The sequence below is a fragment of the Bison bison genome, unplaced genomic scaffold, assembly GCF_000754665.1.
Source record: "Bison bison bison isolate TAMUID 2011002044 unplaced genomic scaffold, Bison_UMD1.0 scf7180017864030, whole genome shotgun sequence".
Classification (NCBI taxonomy): domain Eukaryota; kingdom Metazoa; phylum Chordata; class Mammalia; order Artiodactyla; family Bovidae; genus Bison; species Bison bison.
In genome coordinates this window covers 3,709,899-3,734,859 of record NW_011494602.1, presented here as the reverse complement: position 1 = coordinate 3,734,859, position 24,961 = coordinate 3,709,899, and the positions used below count along the sequence as shown (strand labels likewise).

Here is a 24,961-nt window from a genome sequence, read left to right as displayed (position 1 = left end):
TCCTTAGACTCTATCCAGACATTCGCTGCTTCTGGCTGGAAATAGCTCGGCTCGACGTGTATATGATTATTTCGGTTGGAAATAGTTGGCACGGTGCAACGCATGTAAATGTGTATGCGTGTGGCTCGCCTTACCTCTTCTGGGGAAATAATAGGTATGATTGACCATTTCCACTTAAAACAGCACTGATAGGGCGGCACTCCTTGGGGGCAGTGTTCCAGCTTCCTAAGATAATACAAAAGATGGAGACTAAAAGTGTCTTCAGAATTTTAAAGTTGCCTTTTTCTTAACTGATTAGACCCTACGTAGTACTGTTCTCCCTGTGGACTTTGTAGGCAGTTCTGTTACGGAAGTATGAAAATACTGAATCCTTCAGTTTCCCGGTGTGTTTCAGTGCAACTTTATCTAGAATCATAAAACTGTCATTTTTTCTTTTCTGGATAAAAATGCAAATGCACATTATAGTTTCATAAATGTGCATGTGTTTGAGAGATGTCTGACTTTTTCTCTAAAACTTTTGAGGTGATTCTACTTCTTGTTCTAAAGCACATGTTTGAAATTTAATTTTGGCCAAAACATCCATGAAAGATCCATGGATTTTTACTGAAAATGTGATACAAGGTGGCCTGTAAATTAAGTTATGGGTGTATAGAGATAATCTAATAATTCTGTTTAGTTATATTTAAATAATTATTTCGTTGGCAATAATGTCATTCAGACTTTAGCTGTATAATATCTAATACAGAGATAAAGTTTCCCCTTTAAAGAGAAATCAGATTCATAAACTGACCAGTAGAAGCAACTGGTGACTTTACCTGGGCAGTTAACAAAGTGTCTGAGGAACCATGTTCTTCATAAAAAGTCATATTTTATCTGTATGTGTGTGTAAAATCTTAACTTTATCCATCTAGTTTTTTCGAGACTCTTTTCGAGACTCATATATATTCAAAAATATATGCTTGAAACAAGAACCGAATATTTTGTTTGCTTTAAACTTCAGTGGCCTAAGTTATTGAAATCAGGTAGAAGAACAAAAATTTATCTGGGCAGGGCCATGTGATTTAATCTGCCTTATCCGTGTTATGTAATCTAAAATGTTGTGTTTTGATAGGACAGTCTTGCATATTTTTCAGCTAGTGTTTTAATCTATTATGTCATCTTCCTTTTGACGTTTAAAAAATGATGCCATCTTGGGAGAACACCTGTTTTCATAAAAATTCACTTTTTAAAGAGAATAACATTTGTTTTTGAATTGGCATTTTTATGGACGTGAGACTTGCTGCTGTAAGTGGTAACCCTTTGCATGAAATGTATTGTAACATATGTGAAGGTACCTCATATTCGATTACGAATTACGTTTTCCTCTAATTGCATTATTACTCAACCATTCCAACTTAGTTTTGATTTAGCTTTGATGATATCACTACCTAGCTCTGAATTAATCAGTGAAAATGCTATTCTACAAGTAACTGTCAAAACAAAATTTCCAAGACTCTATTTGATCACTGGGTATACATGAATATGTGTCAGGATAATGCTACCTTTATTTTGCAAATGCACACCCACACAGAGAGCTTTGTTCTAAAATACTCTTTTGCAAGTTTTATATTGGTGTGCCTGAACAATGTGATTGATGTTAAACTACTTCTGTGCCCTGGAATCTTAAGAAGCTGTGTTTTTGCCTTATGAGATGGTGAAACAGGAAAGTTTAAAAAATATTCAGGGTTACCAGAATGATTTTGCAGAAATGGATTTTTAAATCTGTATCACCTCTTTGAAATGTTTCATCCCCCAAGTGGGGATATAGCCAGTGTCGCGGCCCTCCTGTTTTGTCTTTCTTAAAGAGCAAATCCAACACCTTTAGATTAGTGCATACCGCTGATTTTAGCAACGTGGGACAGTTACATTTGGCAATCCAAATGAATATGGTATTTTCCTAGGATACAACCAAAATCCACTTTGGGGTTTGATTTATTAAGAATTGATACAATGACTGAGGCTTGACTAATATTCAGCTCTAACCCACCTTGCAAGTTAAAATTGAGGTAAAATTGAGCTTTAGCACTGATATTTTCCTTGAACCCATCACATGGCATGCCAATTTGTGAAAAGATGTGATCAATAAGCCTGTTTCTGGGTTTAGCATCTGCATTTTCTTCCCCAAACTTTCAGGTGTAGCTGGCAAGCTTAAATTATCAAATTCATTCATTCTATTAATTATATCCGTGGACTTAAAAATATATATACATTAGTAATTAGGTGCCAAGGTTGTTTTTTGCTTTAAAAACCTTATGTTGTGAAGAAAATTTATCTTTGTGGTCACAGTTCTTATGTAATATAGTCACAGGAAAGAAAGGTTATGTATTTTGCATATTCTCCACAAATGTCTTTAACAGTAAGCTCAAGTATTTAAGCTTATTGAGCAGATCATGACTCAATTTTCTTTGTTTTTGACCAGTTGTAAAGTACGGATGAAACAACATGTTTATTAGCACGAAGGGCACAGGTTTTTAATAAGCTGTCGTCTATCACAGTGAGTCCTGTAAAACCAAGAACTTGTGTGTTTGATATGCAGAATGAGGTCAAGGACTAGTGGAGATGCTTTAATGATCACAGTTGGTATTTCATGTCCAGACTGAAGTTTCTAAAATGGTTGCTTTTCCCCTTATAATGTGAACTTGTGGGCCTTTTTAGTGTCTGTCAGAAAGACTTACCTACCTATGAGAAAATCAATACCTGTCTTCATCGTCAAGTCTCCGTGGCTTTACTGTCTGTGAGGATACTGTCCAATTCTCAGTACTGTCCACGCTGCATTTTTCTATTTCTCTGTACTATTTAGGAACTATAATTGCCCTGTGTGCGATTATATTATATTTATTATATTATATTTCATTATATTATATTAATATAATATATATTATATTATATTATTATTATATTTTTATTATTATATTATATTTCATTCCTTAATATTTATTTTTCTGTTTCATAGTTTCTCTTTTGATCAAGCCTTCTCCTTGAAAGTAGAACTACTTCCTCAAGGTGTAATATTACTTATCTAGTTGTGCCTGAGGATTGGAATATTTCCTGCCATATCAATAAACAAGGATGCCACATTCCTCAGTGATTCCAGCTTCCAGGGCACTCAGGAAGAAGAATCCCTGTGATCAGTAGCCATTAGGCTGCAGTCACTCCCAATAGGGGAGCCCTGAGGAACTCAGGATGTGGAAAATACAGGATATTGGCCCCAGAAAGCCGAGACGCATATGAAAGGAATGATTTCAGTAAGCCCAGACTTATTTCTGAAGTAGACAATTGCTAAATTCCTTAACCTGAGATATCTGGTTTTCTTTCAGCTCAGTTCAGTTGCTCAGTCTTGTTTGACTCTTTACAACCCCATGGATTGCAGCATGCCAGGCTTCCTGTCCTTTACCAACTCCCGGAATTTACTCAGACTCATGTCCATTGAGTTGGTGATGCCACCCAATCATCTCATCCTCTGCCATCCCCTTCTCCTCCTGCCTTCAGTCTTTCTTAAGTAATGTCTCTGCTTTTTAATATGCTGTCTATGTTGGTCATGGCTTTTCTTCCAAGGAATTGACAAAAACACTTAAGATGCTGCTGTATCCCTGGCTTGAAGGGATAAATAAAAATTCCCACTGTATAAAAGAACTCTCAGCTTTTAGGTTCTGATTGTTTTTTAAGTCAACACGTCTTATGTCAACTAAAAATTGAACAACTTGAGAGTTGCGAGTTAAGTTGTATTTGGGGCAAAATGACGACCGTAGGACGGGAGGCAGCACCTCAGATACTCTGAGAGCCTGCTCCAAAGTGGCAGTGAGGGAAGGTCATTATATAAGGTTTTGGTGAAGGGGGCGTTCAATACCACGAGGCACTCATTTTATAAAAAGTTTTTTTTGCTAGTCATGAGGATCTGATGTCACCATGAAGGGATTTAGTGATTCTCTAGAAACGAGGAGATTCAAGGATTGAGATCATAAAATCTGTTCCTAAGACCATCCTAAAGACCTATGCCACAGATTCCCTGGAGCACAGAGTGCCTCACTCCACCCTGAACTCCTCAGAGGCTGTAGAATGTCAGTAGCTATAGCAGCACAGGGGTCAATCTCCCTAGAGGCAGATGGCAAATCCCTTTATTGTTCAGTCCTTGGCAATACTCTTGGCAAGTGCCAATTTGAGTTGACACTTAGAATGATAGAGATTTTGGCACATTCAGAGGCTGGGCTTCTGTAGCTCTTCAGATATATAAATGGGTTTACTTCACCCCAAGGAGAAGGTGAGCCGGGTGAAAATGCATCACTAAGTAGATGAGTGAGGAGTTTGAAGCCTGTTTGTAAAAATCACCCCATTTTGATCAGTTGAACAACGACGTCCCTCTCCCCCTGCCCACCCCGCTAAATCCCACTTTCCAAAACTCTGGTTAGAAGCTCATCTCTTTGGATACTTTTGTGATGCTGAAGGTGTAAATCAAGTTCACAGAGTGGATGAAAGCAGTCTTGAGACTTTTTATGTATCAGCTGGGAGATTCTTATATTCCAGAGGATGAAGGGCCAGTAGAGGTTTTATTTTCTCTGTGTGAACTCCCATCTATTTTTTCTTTCCTTTTCTTTTTGGAATCAAAGTAGATGAAAGGGACATCAATCAGAAGATGATTTTCTCTGCACACCCCTTTGCCTACTGCCTGGAAAACCTGAGAAGGTTGTGTACCATGTGACTGTAAGATAGTGTTATCTTATCCCCTTGAGTCTCCTTCAGGGCCTGGATCCTTTGAAATTTCACCTCTGGCCACCGAGCCACCCTGGGGGCATGCAGATCACTGCTTTATGATACATTGCCCTTCTTAAAGGTTCTTCTCCTCCTGAACAATTAGAGGAGGTTGTCGGCTCCCTGATGTGAACGAAGTAGCCATTTGCTCAAAACAGGAGGAAGACAGTCACTCAGGAAACTTAATTGTGAGCAGCTCGTCTGGAGAGAGCAGGTCACAGGCCGGTGGAGTCACACTTGGCATCTTGCTGTCTCTCCCAGGACTGGAGCTCTTCATTGCAGGACACCCTGTGGTGGATGAGCTTGCAAATACATCTTTATTTTCACTTTCTTCCAGTTGACAGTTAAGGCAGCTATTGGAGCCTTCGATGAGTCTTGGCATTTAATGGATTGAAAAGGAAGCACATACTATGTGAGCCTTTAAAATATTTTTTGATAAGTATGTGTGTGCTAAGTCACTTCAGTCATGTCCAACTCCTTGAGACCCCATGGACTGTAGCCCTCCAGGCTCCTGTGTCCATGGGATTCTCCAGACAAGAATACTGGAGTGTGTTGCCATGCCCTCCTCCAGGGAATCTTCCCCACCCAGGGATTGAACCCGCATCTTTTATGTCTCCTGCATTGGCAGGCAAGTTCTTTAGCACTAGCACCACCTGGGAAGCCCTTTGATAAATATACTTACATATAATTGTTTTCCTTTGTACTTCATTTACTTTCAACAGTGTGAAGTTTCTGTGACTTTGAAGTGTTGGAATCAGGTGGGCCTGCGCTCAGATCCAGACTATGTATGACATGTGTGAACTCTGTGACACTTAGCGTTCACTCTGAGCCTCCGTGGCCACGTCTGTAAATGAGGAGAATCGCTTATAGGGCAAAAATACGTGGCTGTGCAGCTTGGATGATGTTGGGTGTTGTGTTACTGCTCCTTTTGCTGCAACAGCTCTTGGTGCTTTTTCTGTTAACACTGCTAGTATTCCTCCTCACTCCTGCATTCTCCTCCTCCCCTGAGGCAAATGCCAGTGACTTATCCATGCAAAGCAGGCTGTGCTAGCTCGTATAAAACTTCTGGTAAGGGACACTCGTCCTGCCCCGTCTGCTAGTGAGGAAGTTCGGGTCACCTTTTAGGGCCACTGTGTGAATGCCAAGTCTTCCTCTGGGTCTACCTAATCCCGCCACTGCAGTTGGACAGAGGGGCCTCACAGTAACTCAGCCCTAACCTCCTTGACATTCTGTGACCTGTGGGCTTTGAAATAGAACTCTGTGAGCAGGACGCGACCCCCAGGGCATCTGCATCTCCCAGCCAGGCTTTGAAGAAAGACTATGAAGCCAGTGAGGCCTGGGAGGAGCGAGGCATCCACCACGATAATCTGGAGATCTGTGGGGTTTTAGGGGGACTGTGTGACTTCTGCTTCCCCATGGGCTTCAGAGTCAGGAACACTGATGGCAACAGTAACAAAACCACAGATGTTGATTGAACATTAAAAATGTGCCGCTTAAAAAAAAATAAAATTCTTTATTGAATTTGTTACAATCTTGTTTCTGTTTTGTTTTCTTGGCCTTTTGGCTGCCAGGCAGGTGCACTCTTACTTAGCTCCCTAACCAGGGATCAAGCCCGCATGCCCTGCATTAGAAGGCGAAGTGTTGATTGCTGGATCGACAGGGAAGTCCCCAAAAATGCCACTTAATTTAACCCTCCCCACAGCTTTTTATGGAAGCTCCTAAAAGTATCTGTTTTACATGTGGGGAAAGTGAAGCTGAGAGTTATTTACTTCAGGAAGTTAGAGATGGGAAGTCAAACCCAGGCAGACTGACACCAGAACTCAAACTTCTAACTGCTGTGCTGTGTTACCTGCCATGCAAGTACATGTGGCTGAAAGGTTTGCTACAATAACAAATTTTGTGAACACTATTTTACGGGACCAGGTTGAGGTATGACAGAGAAGCTTCTGGCAACCCTGCTGTGACTGTGACCGTGGAATTGAAATAGGAAGTTGATATATGGGCTGGAAATCTGAGAGGGATGTTACCAAATGCTGCTGTAGGGTAGCCTAAAAGTTAATTTAGTTTTCTGAAGGACCGGCTTTTCCTGGGTCAGGTTCCTCAGGTCTCAAGCAGATATGACCCACTCTGATTCCTCTGAGGGCCAGGTGAGCATCACGGGGCTGCCCGGGGTAAGCTTACGCTCTTAGACGGTGGTGGTGGGGTGCACGTGTGTCAGGAGCTCTGCCCTGGCAGAGCTGATTTCTGCCAGGCAGGTATGGGGCTCATGGTTGCCAGCACCTCTCTGTTTTCAGGGGAAGCATGAAATCCAGATTTCTTTTAAGCTCGAAATATAATTACAAAACCTTTAGAAATAATTAAAGTAAAAATGAACATGTCAGCTTGTGGGGTGGCCAAACAAAACTAGAAATTAAACCACCATATGATCCAGGGAAAACCACTAGACCATTCAGGTATAAAAGTGAAAATGAAAGTGAAATCGCTCGGTCATGTCCGATTCTTTGTGACCCCATGGACTGTAGCCTACCAGGCTCCTCTGTCCATGGGATTTTCCAGGCAATAATACTGGAGTGGATTGCCATATCCTTGTCCAGGGGATCTTCCCAACCCAGGGATCAAACCCTGGTCTCCCACGTTGTAGACAGACGCTTTACCGTCTGAGCCACCAGGGAAGCCATTCAGGTATGACCTAAATCAAATCCCTTACAATTATACAGGGGAAGTGAAAAATAGATTCAAGGGATTAGATCTGATAGAGTGCCTGAAGAACTGTGGATGGAGGTTTGTGACAGTGTACAGGAGGCGGTGATCAAGACCATCCCCAAGAAAAAGAAATGCAAAAAGGCAAAATGGCTGTCTGAGCTCCCGCTTCCAGCCTTTTGTCAGCCCTGTGGACTAGAGTCTTTATTAAGTGAGCATGGTTCCTTCTTTATTTGTGCTTTTTCCCCGTGATTGAATTTCTTACAAAGGTGGTTATAGCCATTTATTTCTAGTGGACATTCGTTTTGGATTCTGAATTTCTTCCGTGTTTTTCCCCTTGCTCATTTTTCTAAGATGTTAGCAAGTCTTCAGGGTTGTGGGAGGCAGGACATGGCTTTCTCTCCTACTTCATGGGACTCCTTGAAAATAAGAACCATTTAGTGTAGAAGTGGGGACTTCATCCATGGGGACATGGAGGTCTCTTGCCTGCATCACTGATCTGAACTCTAACCAGTCACAAATGTGTCTGCCTGCAATGGCACCCCACTCCAGTACTCTTGCCTGGAAAATCCCATGGATGGAGGAGCCTGGTGGGCTGCAGTCCATGGGGTCTCGAAGAGTCAGACACGACTGAGCGACTTCACTTTCACTTTTCACTTTCATGCATTGGAGAAGGAAATGGCAACCCACTCCAGTGTTCTTGCCTGGAGAATCCCAGGGACAGGGGAGCCTGGTGGGCTGCTGTCTATGGGGTCGCACAGAGTCAGACATGACTGAAGTGACTTGGCGGCAGCAGCAGCTGCTGGGTGGTGTTGGGTTTGTCCTGGATGCGCAAAATGAAGACCTGTTTCTGCACGTCACAGAATTTCAACATGCAATCTACGTAATAGCTCTCATCTTCCTTTTGGGTCTTAAAGGAGGAATTCCATTGGATCAGATGAGAAGGAAGTTCTTTGAACTAGGACATCTGCTAATGCGCCATCACTGGATCAATCACTAAAGCCCCTCTTAGAATTTCTGTTAATTTTTGGTTTTCATTGGCTTTTAAAATGATGGATGTGATACATTAACATGTTCCAATTGAAGTGATATTGCAGAAAGGAAATGCAGAAACAAAATATAAAATACCCTCTCCCACCTATACACATACCCAGATATAACTATCGGCAGCAGCTTAGAGCATCTCTCTCCTCTCCTTTTTCTGTGCATATATATATATATATATATGTGCATATATAAGTATATACTGCTGCTGCTAAGTCGCTTCAGTCGTGTCCGACTCTGTGCGATCCCATAGACGGCAGCCCACCAGGCTCCCCCGTCCCTGGGATTCTCCAGGCAAGAACACTGGAGTGGGTTGCCATTTCCTTCTCCAATGCATGAAAGTGAAAAGTGAAAGTGAAGTCTCTCAGTCGTGTCCCCGACCCTCAGCGACCACATGGACTGCAGCCTTCCAGGCTCCTCCGTCCATGGGATTTTCCAGGCAAGAGTACTGGAGTGAGGTGCCAGTGCCTTCTCCATATAAGTACATACACATGCTTTTAAACTGGATCATGATGTGTAAGTTTTTCTACAACTTGCTTACTTGCCACTTAAGTGTTCATTGTGGTGATCGTTTCATATCAGTATACTAGTTTTATTTTTTCTTTCTAACATTACGTAAACTCTGGTAGTACCATCAATGAACTATGAAGTACCATGTTTTATTTAACCATTCTCCTGTTCTCACTGTTGCAAACTGAAAAAGTGAAGATCTTTGTGCCTGTGTCTTCATGCATGTGTGCTAGAATTTCTTGTCGGTTGTTGCTGTTGAGTCACTAAGTATTTGGCCCAAAGGGTATGCATGTTTACATTTTGAGAGTGCACTGTTGCATTGCCTTCAAGGAAGGTCCCCATGGAATTTCTATCTTGTGTGCCCTCACATTATGACTTTGGTCTCTAACTAAAGCAATATCATTTCATTGCTTTAGTAGTTCAGTAGACCTCAGTTATATACAGTATACCAGGAAAGGACTTTAGAAGTAGTCTATGTCCTTAAACTTGTTGAAAATATAATAATCAGAAAAGAATTTACCAATTCATAGGTCAATTTAAGGACTTCTCTGGTGGCTCACTGGTGCAGTATCTGTCTCCCAGTGCAGGAGATGCAGGTTTAATCCCTGGATCAAGAAGGTCCCCTCGAGAAGGGAAATGGCAGTCTATTCCAGCATTCTTGCCTAGGAAATCCTTGGACAGAGAAGCCCAGTGGGCTACAGTCCATGGGATCACAAAAGAGTCAGATACGATTTAGGGACTTCAACAATTGGTGGCTCAGCGGTAAAGAATCTGCCTTCAGTACAGGAGACATGGGTTCAATTCCTGGGTTGGGAATATCCTCTGGAGAAGGAAATGGCAATTCACTACAGTATTCTTGCCTGTTTAGTGACTAAACGACAGCAACAAGCAGCCAATTTAAAAACTTGTTAGTGAAGAGAAAGCTTGCGTAGAATCTGAGTTGAAAATCTATGTTCTGATCAATTTGATTGGCTGTAAAACTTTAGATTCTTCAGACCCAGGACCTATCATAAACACCCTTGAATGTACAGTCAAAAAAGTGAGATACTGCACAGCCAGCAAAGATTGACATTGACTTGGGAAAATGGAATTAGTTTCATTGCTAAAAATTCTATCCAGGTGTATTTATATCTTTAGACTTTCAAATACTTAATTATTTAAGAATATTTTTTACCTTCTACTTTCTAATTCTAGAATTACAAGATTCAGAGATAAATTATTTTATTGAGTTTTATTATTTAATAGATACCTGAACTTAATTTCCATGGTATTTGGAAATAATATATAGACAGAGGACCATATAAGTTAAAAGCTACACTGCATTTTTATTTAGAGAGAGATTGGGAAAAATACAGAAAATCTAGGTCACTGATTCTCAAGTTTTTTGAGAAGTTTTAACTTCAGTAATTATAGTTGTTTTCAATGCTATGAAGTGAATTATCTGTTGATATTTAGAATTTTATGACATCCCTTAAAAGATTGGCATCATCCTCAAGTATCATATTATCAGGGTAAGTACATCTTGATGTAGATAAATAGCAGGAAATGAAATTATTGGTTTTTTTTTTTTTGTCTGTTTCTCCAGATACCCATTTTTAAGAAAAATTCTGGTGAGGTTGGCAATGACATTGGGATTCTGATTGCATGCTTTCTGCGTGTTTATTTTTATAGCATGCAATGAATTGTAGAAACATGGTAGGATTCAATTATATTTCCTTGGCATTAAAACCTTGGGTGTTCAGGAAAATCTGTACTAGATTTTGCTTCTGGAAACGTTACAGCATTTTAAGTTCACAGACGGTTTCCTTTAATAGTACCTGTGGCAGTCACAGTGGAGGGCCCCTCCTGGCCCCTCTTTAACCTTGTGTCATCGGGGCCTGCTGGGGAACAGATGGAACGTGTGGACTGGGTCCTTTGAGGAAGGCTTCGTAAGGGTATGGAAGGCCCATGCCTTTAGAAGGTGTGGGCAGGTGTAGGGAACACAGCCACACCAGAGTGAGAGCCACAGAGGGACTTAGCACTGTGGGGAGCTTGCCTGCTCCAAGTGAAGGGCAAGAGGGACTGTTCTCCAGGAGCTGCGTCCTGCGGTAGAGGACCTGTCATGTACCCTGCAGGGAGAAGGCGGGGGAATAAATGCCTGCATCACTCTCCTCCTGCCCTCGGACCTCCGGCTGGAGCCTTCCATCAGCCGGCTGGCTGGTGCAGATGGACCCCAAAGGGCAAGAGGGGAGAGACGGGTGACAAGGAAGGCCAGTGGTCTGGGCAGGCAGACTGCGCCTTCTACACACCTGCTCATCTGGAGGTTCCGCCAGGTTGGAAGGCCCGTGGTCTGGCTTTGTGGCCAAAGAAAAGAAAACCAGCCACAATGACTAGATTTAAATAGAAGTCAGGAATGTTCTGAAACGTCACATGGCAGATACCACTAAGATACACGGTGGGCCTTAGAGTAACAGTTAAAAATAGCATTTTTTTTTTTTAAAGTTCATTTGGAATGGCTTGTGTTTCTTGGGAAATGAGCACAATGGGAAACTTTATGTGTTTATCTGAAAAGTGTAGGCTATAGGCAGGAGACACAGAAGGGATTCATGAAGTCCACAAATAACATGGAGTTGGATACCTAAGATGTAATTCCTTTGCTTTTAATATTTTATGAAAATATTTTATCTAAAAATGTCAGGTACCTGGGGAAAAAGACAAGAAGGAAATTAAGGTTATTAACAGTAATTTTCCTTCAAAGAAGTCAATTTAACTGAATCATTAGCATCACCGAGGAGCAACGAACAAGCTGTATTTTCCCATTTGTTCAGCGTGGCTGTAAGACTCTGAGACTTCAGGCTCATTTGTTCCCTCGTTTTCTTGGAACTGTTGTTTGAAAAGGTGAAGATGGCTCTGGGCTGTGTTAGTTTGTGTATTTGTCCTCAATGAACAAGCAGTGAATTGATTAGAATCGTAAAATCCGAGTGCTAGAAGGAATGTCAGGTTCACTTCTGCTTCCCTCCACGTGTGATGGTGTGAGAAACCAAGTCAGTAGCTTTCAGCAGCTGCTGGTTTGCAAATTCCCCGCTTGGTGACTCTGCGGAAGGCACATCCCTTCTCTCTGGAGAAGCTGCACTAGATGAGTTTCTCTTTGCTTTACCCTGTAGACTCCTCAAGTCCCGATTTCCAGGCCTTGCTTGGCCATGTATTAGAGGCAGGTCTTCTTGATCATCTCTCCAACCATCCCCTGCCCTTAAAATGGTCTTCTCTGGAGCTCTCTGCATTGCTCTCAACTCTTATCACTGTACAGACTCTTTCTGTATGCGATAACTCATCCACTTTTACTTTTTCTTTTTTACAACCAGTTATTCACTATGCTATGCTATATTAAGTCACTTCAGTCGTGTCCGACTCTGTGCGACCCCGTAGATGGCAGCCCACCAGGCTCCCCCGTCCCTGGGATACTCCAGGCAAGAACACTGGAGTGGGTTGCCGTGTCCTTCTCCAATGCATGAAAGTGAAAAGTGAAAGGGAAGTCGCTCAGTTGTGTCCAACTCTTAGCGACCCCATGGATTGCAGCCTAACAGGCTCCTCAGTCCATGGGATTTTCCAGGCAAGAGTGGGGTGCCATTGCCTTCTCCGAGTTATTCACTAATGACTCCCATATCCCTGACTTCTTGTCTGAACTCTACTTATATCCCATTGTCTGCTGGAGATCTTGACGTTGAAGTCTTGTGGCTGCTTTCACATCAGTGTGCCCCAAACAGAAGTCCTCAACTTCACTCCAGACTTACACCTCATCTCAAGTCCTGAATCTTTGTGAGACCAGCAGGCGCCAGTCATTTGAGATGATCATTTCTGCCCACTCTCCATTCCTATCGACACTGCCTAAGTTTATATCCTGAGTGTTCATGCCTAGTTGTTCCCATAACCCTTTAATCAGGTTCCCTATTTCCCTCTCTCTTATTCATTCAATCTTTCATGTTTTCTATTAGCTATTGAATGAGTATCACATACTGTTACAGCATCTGGAGGAGGGCATGGCAGCCCACTCCAGTGTTCTTGCCTGGAGAATCCCCATTCACAGAGGAGTCTGGTGGGCTACAGTCCATAGGGTCGCATAGAGTCGGTCACCACTGAAGCAACTTAGCATGCACGCACGCACTGTAACAGTGCATGAGTTGCAGCTCCTGCCCTCCAGGGTTTGCAGTTCACTGGAAGAGAGACAAATAAATAGCTACTTTATAAGTTTACATTTTTGCCCCTTTACTCCACTCTCTGTACTCAGCTAAAGTCATTCGCACACAGTAAATCTTATTATAGGATTACTTCTAAAATGCTTTAACAGTACTCTGTTGCTTTCAGGACTTAACTTTATTTCCCTAATTTGCCAAACACAAGCCATCCATAGCTAAACCTCTGCAGTGAAATTTAAGACTTTTATTTGGGTCAATAGTACTGAGCTAGATGAAGATCCTAAGAACGTGAAGTCTTTGGCCGTTTGTGCTCACATTACAGTTAAACCCGTTCCTTCAACTGGTGAATTCTACAGGCCTTTACACACCTCGCAAGGTTGCCATCTCCTCTGCAAAGCGTTCCTTGATTTCAGCTCTAGGTCCAGGGCCCCGTCCTCAGTCCTCCCGTTGAATGGTTTGCACATTTTAGCCACAGCAAGACTTTCTTGAGGAAGGGAAGAATCTAGTGTATTAGAAACTAAATCAGAGACTCTTCAGTGAATGAATAACAAAATGCTATTATTGCAAAGTCTGCAGATTGGACAGGGTTAGGAAAGCCATCTGATGAATAAGCAGAAGAGGTGCCACATTTAATAAATTGAAGTTTTCTGCAGACTTATTACAGAAGGTAAGCACATTCCATTATTGTTTACACTGGTTGCTGAGAAGTAGGACAACAATTCATTTGGAAAGATGATCAGTAACTTGAAAAGTCTACATCCATGATTTCTGCTAACAGATTTGGATATTTTAATTTCTTGGTATACTAGAACCAGAGGAGACATTTCACTGAAGATAGTTTATCACTTACTCCTGATGGGTATAAACTATAGTTTGTTCATTTTATGTTCATTTTATAGTTGGTTCAAGTTATACTTATAGTGTGTTAGACCATGAATCAGAAAAGTTTCCTTATTTCAAACTTTGCTGGAAATTTTGAGGAAAAAAACATTTATTTAATCAAATTATTTTTATAAAGTGGGACTCTTGGTAATCTTAAATGCTTTGTATTTATTGTAGCACTTTATTATCCAAATGACGTGTGAATGTATTAGTGCCAAAGAGAGAAAGCCAGAGAGCATTACTTAATTGAAGGAAAATATCCTGCTGAATCTTGTTTTTAGGAGAGCGTCTTCCAAAGTTCCCAAATCAGGAGGGAACTTTTTATTCAGGACATTGGGGTTTGTTTTGTTTGTTTTTTTCTGTATTTTAAAAAGAAATTTGGCGGCACTGTGTGGCATACGGGATGTGAGTTCCCCGATCAGGGGTCACGCCTGCACCCCCTGCACTGGCAGGACAGAGTCTTAAGCACTGCACTGCCACGAGGCCCCAGGACTGCAGCTGGGGTCTGACCAGAGCGTGACTTGGACACTTTCCCCTTCCTGAGGAGGAGAGTCACCCCCACTCCCCAAGCCGGTGGTGTCAGTAGTATTTGTGAGGTTTCTTCTCCACAATTGACATCTTTTATGATTTAGCAAATCTGTCTTCCTTTGCGTTGAAAAGTGCTGGCTAAGCATGTTAATCATTGTGTCTGTGTGTTAGTTGCCCAGTCATGTCCGACTCTCTGCAACCCCATAGACCACAGCCCACCAGGCCCCTCTGTCCATGGCATTCTCCAGGGAAGAACACTGGAGTGGGCTGCCACTTCCTTCTCCAAAAGGAACTATAGAAATAAAGAAAGTGAAGTTGCTCAGTTGTGTCCAGCTCTTTGCGACCCCATGGACTGTAGCCTATCAGGCTCCCCCATCCATGGAATTTTCCATGCAAGAGTGCTGGAGTGAGTTGCCATTTCCTTCTCCAATGTTAATCATTAGATATATGATTATTCAAATTTACATGAAGAACAACACTTAGAAGGATGGTAGTTTAGCGATTGCAGCTGCTGGGAGAAATTTTCACAGTAGCTGTTTGGAAGTACAGATAGTATTTCCTTTTATTTAGAGTCTTTTTGGACCTGTGAGGCCCTCCGAGAACCTTAAGTCTGGCCTCATTCTGTCCATTTTTCATTCCCTTTGAAACAATTTCAAAGTAACTGGGTAAAGTTCCTCTCTTATCTGTCACAAGAAACACACCAGAAATTTCTTGTGCAGCTACCAGAGGAAAAGAAAGAAATTTAAAAGCTCAGATGATTTGGGTATTAATACCTACCCTGAAAGTTAGTGACTCTGCTTGAACCAAATTCTGCTGTACCATTCTGTCACATGTTAGTTTTTATTTTCTCAGCTTGAATTTGTAAACGCAACAGACCAACAGGTTTTACATCAAGAGTGACAAGCAGAAGGAACCCACTCCTCAATCAGAGCAGTAAATGTATTTTTAAAACCTCTGAAAATGTTCTACTTTTTCCCCAAACCAAACCTCTCCCAGCACTCTTAAAAAGCTTAAAATTGAAATATATTTATACCAATTAGTGATATCAAGGGAACATTTCGTGCAAAAATGGACACAATAAAGGACAGAAATGGTATGGACCTAATAGAAGCAGAAGATATTAAGAAGAGGTGACAAGAATACACAGAAGAACTATTCAAAAAAGATCTTCATGACCCAGATAACCATGATGGTGTGATCACTTGCCTAGAGCCAGACATCCTGGAAGGTGAAGTCAAGTGGGCCTTAGGAAGCATCACTATGAACAAAGCTAGTGGAGGTGATGGAATTCCACTTGAGCTATTTCAAATCCTAACAGATGATGCTGTGAAAGTGCTGCACTCAGTATGCCAGCAAATTTGGAAAACTCAGCAGTGGCCACAGGACTGTAAAAGGTCAGTCTTCATTTCAATCCCGAAGAAAGGCTATGCCAAAGAATGTTCAAACTACCACACAATTGTACTCATCTCACATGCTAGCAAAGTAATGCTCAAAATTCTCCAACCGAGGCTTCAACAGTACGTGAACCACGAACTTCCAGATATTCAAGCTGGATTTAGAAAAGGCAGAGGAACCAGAGATCAAATTGCCAACATCTGTTGGATGATCGAAAAAGAAGAATCTTTATTGACTATGCCAAAGCCCTAGACTGTGTGGATCACAACAAACTGTGGAAAATTCTTCAAGAGATGGGAATACCAGACCACCTGACCTGCCTCCTGAAAAATCTATATGCAGGTCAAGAAACAACAGTTAAAACTGGACATGGAACAACAGGCTGGTTCCAAAACGGGCAAGGAGTACTTCAAGGCTGTATATTGTCACCCTGCTTATTTAACTTATATGCAGAGTATACCGTGTGAAATTCCAGGCTGGATGAAGCACAAGCTGAAATCAAAATTGCCAGGAGAAATATCAAAACCTCAGATATGCAGATGATACTACTCTTATGGCAGAAAGCAAAGAAGAACTAAAGAGCCTCTTGATGAAAGTGAAAGAGGAGAGTGAAAAAGTTGGCTTAAAGCTCGACATTCAAAAAACTAAGATCATGGCATCTGGTCCCATCAATTCATGGAAAATAGATGGGGAAACAATGGAAACAGTGACAGACTTTATTTTTCTGGGCTCCAAAGTCACTGCAGATGGTGACTGCAGCCATGAAATTAAAAGATTCTTGTTTCTTGGAAGAAAAGGTATGACCAACCTAGACAGCATATTGAAAAGCAGAGACATTACTTTGCCAACAAAGATCTGTCTAGTTAAAGCTGTGGTTTTTCGAGTCGTCATATATGGATATGAGAGTTGGAGTGTAAAGAAAGCTGAGCGCCAAAGAATTGATGCTTTTGAACTGTGGTGTTGGAGAGGACTCTTGTGAGTCCCTTGGACTGCAAGGAGATCTAACCAGTCCATCCTAAAGGAGATCAGTCCTGAGTATTCATTGGAAGAACTGGTGCTGAAGTTGAAACTCCAATACTTTGGCCACCTGATGTGAAGAACTGATTCAGTGGAAAAGACGCTGATGCTGGGAAAGATTGAAGGCAGGAGAAGATGGGGATGACAGAGGATGAGATGGTTGGATGGCATCACCAACTCGATTGACCTGAGTTTGAACAAGCTCCAGGAGGTGGTGATGGACAGAGAGGCCTGGCATGCTGCAGTCCATAGGGTCGCAAAGAGTTGGACATAACTGAACGACTGAACTGACCGTTATATATTTTGATGTTACAATGTATACCTGACTTTTATCTAGTATTTGCATGGAAGTCTGAAATATTCTGATACTAAAAGGCTTTAGTAAAACTATACTCCCTTGTCCAGTCTACACTCCTGTTACCCCACCCCAATCCCAGTAGAAACCATTTCTAACTTTTATGCTGTTTTTTTGGAGAAGGAAATGGCAACCCACTCCAGTGTTCTTGCCTGGAGAATCCCAGGGACGGTGAAACCTGGTGGGCTGCCATCTATGGGGTCGCACAGAGTCAGACACGACTGAAGCGACATAGCAGCAGCAGCAGCATGCTGTTTTTACTAGTAGTTATTGACATTTTTATAGGATTGTAGTGCTCTTTTTTCATCTACTTTAAAGATTTTCTAAACACCTTGTGTTATAGGAGTTAAGGTGTGTCATCATACACACACACACACGCACACACAACTTCATTTTCCTTCTTCATCCCCTCCATATAAGGCTCTCCCAGCTTTGTCGGAGAGGGGAAGGCATAAATTCCCTGGAAGGTATACCTCACTGCTAAATAGGTTTCTGGTCTAGAATATCTCAAGAGAAATTCCTGAAAGCATGCAAGGAACACAAGTGCTAGTAAGTCAGTGCTTCCTACTCACATGGAAGGTGTAAGACCATCAGAAAGGAAGCCACACGCGCACACACACACGCGCGCACACACACACACACGAAAGTCAGAGATTGCAGGCTCTCTGGCTATGCTGTGGACTGGGATACGTGAAAGTCACACAATAAGGACATAGTTCTTTGGTGTTTATGAGTCTTGACTGGAAGGCTCTGTGATGTTTTAGAATTTTGTGATTTCCCAAGACACATAAAGACCAGGCCTCACACTCAATGTCCTTTGGCCTAGGTGGTATGCCCTGGACTGATTCCTGCAATCGTATTTCATTTTCTCAGTGATTTCACAGGATGGGTACCATTCCTACCGCTCCATGCTTGGAAAACTATTTATTTGCGGTCACATGTTGATTGGCGTGCAGACAGCCTTGGGTCAGCCCAGGTCTGTGTGACACCTGTGTGCGTCACAGGCATCAGTGAGGTGTCCCGTGCGTCAGTGGGGTGCATGGGACACAGCTGTCTCTCCCTGCTTCCTAATGGAGCTGATTATTTTGGTTCAGGGTAGCAGTGTGCTTACTTAAATGTACTGCCCTCCTTGGCTTCCCCTGCAGACGGAATGGCTCGCCTGGTTCAGACCAGTGAGGGATAGGCTTCTTCCTTCTGTCTCTTTCTTTGCCTTCCTGGGCACCTGTAGCCTTTGCCTTGTGGTTTTGACCATGAGAGCCGTACACTGAGGCTGGCAGGACAGGGAATGGAGATGCCTGGCTTCTGGATGCCTTGAGTGGCTTTACCAGCCTTGATCAACTTCCTTGTGAATTTCTTGTTACCTGAGAAAAATAAGTGACTCTGGTTAAGTCACTCTGATGGCTGTTACAGGCTAAGCTGTGTCCCTCCAGAATTCATAGGTTGAAGCCTCACCCCTTGGTACCTCAAAATGTGACTATTTGGAGATAAGGCCTTTAAAGAGATTAATAAGGTTAAAATGAAGCCGTTAGACCTAATCCAATCTGACTGTGTCCTTATAAGAAGAGACATCAGGACACAGGAGAGAAGGCAGGGGTAAGTGCCTGCCTGGAGAGTCAAGGCCTTGTGAGGACTCAGCAAGGAGGTGGCTGTCTTCACGCCAAGGAACGTTCCGAGAAAACAACTCTCAATCTTGGACTTCCAGCCTTCAGAACTGTTAAAAAATAAATTTCTGTTGTTTAAGGCACCTAGTCTGGTATTTTGTTGTTATGGCAGCCCTAGCAAATGAATATAGTCGGGTTTGTTTTACATGAAGCTGAAAGCAGTCCCACTGATACAGAAACCAAAACAAATAAAAGTATGACAGACCCAAATCATATAAATGATTCAAATTACCCCACTGTTTCTTTCTTTATGAACGCTGTCTCCATAGCACTCATGACACTGTGCTCTGTTTACTTGTTTAACTTCCAGTGCCCAGCCTTACACCACCCCCCCCACAACGCCCTGCACAGCTTCCTTAGACTGAGGTTGCCTCCCCCCGCCCTCCACCACCCCGCACAGCTTCCTTAGACTGAGGTTGCCTCCCCACCCCCTCACCCCGCACAGCTTCCTCAGGCTGAGGTTGCCTCTTTCTGTTTCCTTATTCACCTAGCACAATATATAGCACATATTCTGTTAAATAAATTATTTAAAGAAATGACCTTGATAATATTTAGGAAAACAGAACTGTCAAATTAAAATAGTGATAAAAAACACATCTGTTCTTTTTATCATTTCAAAATAGTAATTTTGGTATTGGAACATGTATTCCTAATTTCAAAAGGTGATTTTTGTCTTGATTTGGCTGAGTTAACAGGGTCTTTGCTTTCCCTGATCTTTCATAAGTCAGTTAGTTTATAGGAAGGGGTGAGATAAATCATATCTGTTTCCTTTAGTCTGTCTGTCTGTCTGTCCACCTAGCCATGTATTTTTCCTGAGGGAATTTCATCCTTCTTTAAGATGTTTTAGGGTTGAACTATATCATGCTAAATCTTCCATAGGTAGGAACTTGAATCACTGTCTAATTTATAATTTGATAAGTAATGTGTACTAATTGAATTTCTCTGCTATCAATCTCAGTCCTGCGGTAAGTTTTTTTAAACCAAACAGAAGTGCTTTGCTTCTTCTTTCCTGACTTTTAACTTCTAACTTAAGCTTTCAGTGATCTAGGAAGTGTTTTGGCCTCCCCCGTGAGGTGCCGGGTGCTTCTCTAACGCTCCTCTGTGGGGAGTAAATTGTGGGAGCTCTCAGTGCAGCATGTTATTTTGCTGGACTTGGTGCTTTTAAATCATCATCTTTCTTAAATCATGCATAAATTTGGTCATTTAGGTATGTTTTGTTTAAAATACTCTGCCCAGACCTGACATAACTATAGCATAGAATGGGTTCAAGGTAATATTATGTATTCACTCCTTCATTTGTGTGCATGAAATTTCAGTGACCACATGAATTCACTTGAATTTATTTGAATAAACTAAGTTTCAGCCCTTCGGCATTTTCAAGTGATCATAAATTATTCTCAATTTAAGAATCAGATTTGTGGAGTAGCTAACGCACAATAGGCTCTTAAGTGTCTCCTAAAATGAGTGTGTAAGATGGGGACATTGACCACATACTGTTTTTCTACTTCTCTTTCTTATTTCATGGTTTTGTATGTCCTATTTTGGATTTGTATGCATTCTGCTATTGCTAAAATTGGTAGCTAAGCAATGAATTTTTTAACATTAATTATCAAGTTTTGTCTTACTCTTAAATTTCATGTGGTTTGTAAGGCGGCCCTGTGGGTATCTGTTTACCTTGCTGACACCCACTTTCCTGGGTTGAAACTATACTGACCTTGACTATAACCTTGACTATAGAGAATTTAGGAGAGTTGCCCAGACTCTGAAAACATGAAGCCCAGTGTGACTGTAAATGCCTGTTTCTGTGACATCCTCAATTATGTAATAAAAATAATCCAGAAATTTGTCAAGATACTTGACCATTTAATATAGGAATTGGCCTTATACAATACAGACTTACCATGAGAAAACAAGAAAGAGTTCCTTTTTTGAAGAATCTTTCATCAAACTGAAGTCTGGGCTTACAGTCTTGAGACTGTGACTCTCTGGTCATTATAACCATGATATCTGTAGGAATGTCTCTTTCTTCTTTGAACAAAATGATATGTTTAAATTATTTTTGGAGGAATCTGATAAATTGTGTCCATCTCATAACTCATCTTATAGTGTGAGATGTGATGTGAATTAAATTATCATTGAAATTTCTACCCTGTCTGCTTTACTCAATTGGCCATAAGACTTAGAGTCAAGCAAAACTAACATGACAGAAGAAAAAGTGATTATCTGAAACTCATTTTGTCTAGATTGAAAAGAATGTATTTTATAGTTGAGGATCCCACACAAAAAATACCTTCCTAGACTTGCTCTTATGTGTAGATTGCATTAGTCCATTGGGAAGGAAACCAGCGTTTTTCACGTACTTAGTAAAGGTCAGCATTCCACCAGGTGCTCCTGGTGGGGCATAACTCCGCTGGGAGACAGCTTACCAGAATGGTTTTGAGTGTGTATTGTGGGGTCCTCGCTTTGTCACGGACTAGCTGGGCAAGTTGCTGACCTCCTCTTCCTCACTGCCCTTTTTTCTTCGATCCTGTGAGAGAGGTGATGCTATACCCTTCTACAGATGAGGAAACTGAGGCCAATTTTAGTAATTTGTTCAGGGCTACACAACTAGCAAGTTGTAGTGCTTGAATCTGGAGCCAGACCCTGCCCAGTCTCCCACCCTCTCTCCTCTTCTGCAAGGCACCAACCCCCTCCCACTCCCGCCCCGAAGCTGTATCTGGGTGGCTGATGAGTTAATGGCTTTGAACAAGTAGGCTGGTTGCTTTTGTGTTGAATGAGCTCAGATTCAGGCACTAGTTTTGTGAAAAAGGCTCAGAAAAAGAAATTGGGAGCAATGCCTTGTCATTTTCTTAGCTGATTAAGTGACCTTGAACAAGCCATTTGTCTTCTGTTTCCATATCTCTTGTACCATTCTTTCATATTTGCCCTGTTATCATCATGAAATGTTAGTCTTTGTCTCTAGTAATACCCTCTTGATGAAAGTGAAAGAGGAGAGTGAAAAAGTTGGCTTGAAAACTAAGATCATGGCATCTGGTCCCATTACTTCATGGCAAATAGATGAGGAAACAGTGGAAACAGTGACAGACTTTATCTTCTTGGGCTCCAAAATCAGATGGTGACTGCAGCCATGAAATGAAAAGATGCTTGCTTCTTGAAAGAATAGTTATGATCAACCTAGACAGCATATTAAAAAGCAGAGACATTACTTTGCCAACAAAGGTCCATCTAGTCAAAACTATGGTTTTTCGAGTAGTCATGAATGGATGTGAGAGTTGGACTCTAAAGAAAGCTGAGTGCCGGAGGATTGATGCTTTTGAACTGTGGTGTTGGAGATGACTCTTGAGAGTCCCTTGGACAGCAAGGAGATCCGACCAGTCCATCCTAAAGGAAATCAGTCCTGAATATTCATTGAAAGAACTGGCTCATTGGAAAAGACCCTGATGCTGGGAGGGATTGGGGGCAGGAGAAGAAGGGAATGACAGAGGATGAGATGGCTGGATGGCATCACTGACTCAATGGGCATGAATTTGAGTAAACTCTGGGAGTTGGCGATGGACAGGGAGGCCTGGCATGCTGCAGTCCATGGGGTCGCAAAGAGTCGGACACGACTGAGCGACTGGACTGAACTGAACCCCCTTGAGTTGAAGTCTGTTTGTCTTATATTAATATAACCAGTACAGCTGTTTTATGTTTACTGTTTGTGTGCATGGTATAACCTATTTGTGTGTTTCTTTTTTTTTTTTTCCTAAAGACTTTTTGGGGACTATCTTTAAAAGTCTTTATTGAATCTGTTATAATACCTCTTCTGTTTTATGTTTTGGTGTTTTGGTCCCCAGGCGTGTGGGATCTTAGCTTTCCCTTTGTCTCTATTAATATTTGAAGTGTGTTTCTTTCCATAGAGCAGGTATTTGATGTATAGTTGATTCTAGCTTTATTATTATTTTATCCATTCTGACAATCTTTGACATTTGAATGGAATGTTTAGTCCATCTGCGTTTAAAGCCTTTGTTAACATGGTTATATTCTTGAGTTAAAGTCTTAAGACTTTAAGATATTTACGTTTTGAAATTCTTTATAGTCTTTTCTTTCTGGTTTAACTTTACAAAAAATAACGTATAATAGGTGGGATACTTATTAGTAAAACTGGTTTGTTAAAATTTCCTGCTTATAGTAAGACACAAACAAAAATAGCTTTATTCTTCTTTCGGAAATTTTGGAAAAACTAATTTTGAAATGTTAGAAAATGTAGTACAGTTAAGTAAAACTTCCATTTTCTGGTCCAGTTTATAGTTTCTCCCATTTTCCTCCCTCTGGCCTGACGCCTAGCTTAGTGATGGTCATCAGCAAGGAGGAAAGGTCATTTCTCCTCTCTTCAGTTTCTTCTTCCCACTGTTTCTGGCTCCTTCAGAGTTGGCAAGGGCAGAGAAAGGGCGAAGGCTGTTGCAATGAACCGGTACTGTTGTTTCAATGGCCAGATTTCTGTAGGGCCCACCGACGCCATGCCGTTTTGGATGTGGGCGGTGCAGCACCTTGGTGACCATGTATGCCCTGGCTCCTGTCCCCCAGTGGTGTCACTGGAGTTTCCCTGGGTGCCTGCACAGGCAGCCCGCTTGGGTTGCGCCCTCTCAGGCTCACTCAAAGCGTGTTACCCTCAGTGGGATTCCTGTGGCTCTCAGGCCACCACCGTCAGACTCAGCTCTGCTTTGGCCAAGGTGCCCTTGCCTTGCTCTGCCATTGCAGGCGGCACCTGCTGGGCTCGAGGGCTCCATCCTCACACGTGCACCACTGAACTGGCTGTGAACTTCTGCAACGAGCCAGGCTCCCAGCCAGGGAACAGAGTATTAGCCTTCCTCACTGCAGAGAGTCCCAAGATATGAAGATGGTTTGGGGCACTTGATCTGAGCTGGTAGAGAGGGAAGAGAAGGGACCCACCTTCTGCTCCTGAGAATTCTCTTTGAAGAAGTGCATTCTGTGATGCAAGTTCTCACATATAAACTCGGGTTGCGGCGGGGGCGGGAGGGGGGTGACTTCTGGAAAGGTTTGTTCATGTAGCAAGTCCTGTCATCATGTGACGGAAACTCATCACCTGTTGCCTTTAGCATTGAGACTTTAGCTGAAAATTTTAAACAGCAGACTTTCCATCCCATTTCTGTTGAAAAGAATTTAGAAATCATTGGCTTACCTGGCAAGATGCACAGAGAAGTGTTCAGTTATGTTTGGAACTTGGGAACTACCACAGTCTATAACCTTCTCCCTTCCCAGTAGTGAGAAACACTAGGTACAAAATAAATGCTTAATAAGTCAACGCATGGTTTCAGGGTGTTGGTCTTTCGGGAAGGTAAGGGTGACCAGTATAAGAGGAATGAGGTTCTAAGCTGTGATACTCTTTACTGATTTAACAATTAGGCCTTTCAGTGGAAGAAAAAAATTCAAAACTATTGTAAGCTCAGTCAGACTAGTTGGTCAGGTTGGCTAAGATAGCTGAAACCTGAAACTGGGTTGACAGGCTTCTCTGGAAATCTCTAAACCATGCAGTTCATATATATATATGTATTTATCCATATATATAAAATAATGTATGTAAGTATGCTGCTTCAGTTGTGTCCGACTCTCTGCGACCCCAGAGATGGCAGCCCACCAGGCTCCCCCGTCCCTGGGATTCTCCAGGCAAGAACACTGGAGTGGGTTGCCATCTCCTTCTCCAATGCATGAAAGTGAAAAGTGAAAGTGAAGTCGCGCAGTCGTGTCCGACTCTTTGCGACCCCATGGACTGCTGCTATTTTCCCTACCCTCACCCCAACCCACCCCTTCCTCCCCTCGTCCTCTTCCCAAATTAATTTGCCCCGAGCTTAACCTGAAGACACATGATTGTTCTTTGGGTTTCAATTTAACAATGAACCTGATGCTGGGGA

The 24,961-nt window shown here is 42.1% G+C and overlaps 1 protein-coding gene across 6 annotated transcripts in view; it reads left to right on the top strand.

Annotated features, from left to right (window-relative positions):
* Nucleotides 1-24,961, top strand: part of PLCB4 (phospholipase C, beta 4) — a 488,269-nt gene that overhangs the window by 4,541 nt on the left and 458,767 nt on the right. For 4 of the 6 annotated variants that reach the window (XM_010834231.1, XM_010834229.1, XM_010834230.1 and 1 more), the window contains exon 1: nt 22-154. The exons of the other annotated variants lie outside the window; for them this stretch is intronic. The gene's annotated coding sequence lies outside the window, so the exon portion shown is untranslated. Of the gene's footprint in view, nt 1-21; nt 155-24,961 lie in introns of those variants that run through there. 6 annotated transcript variants of the gene reach the window in all.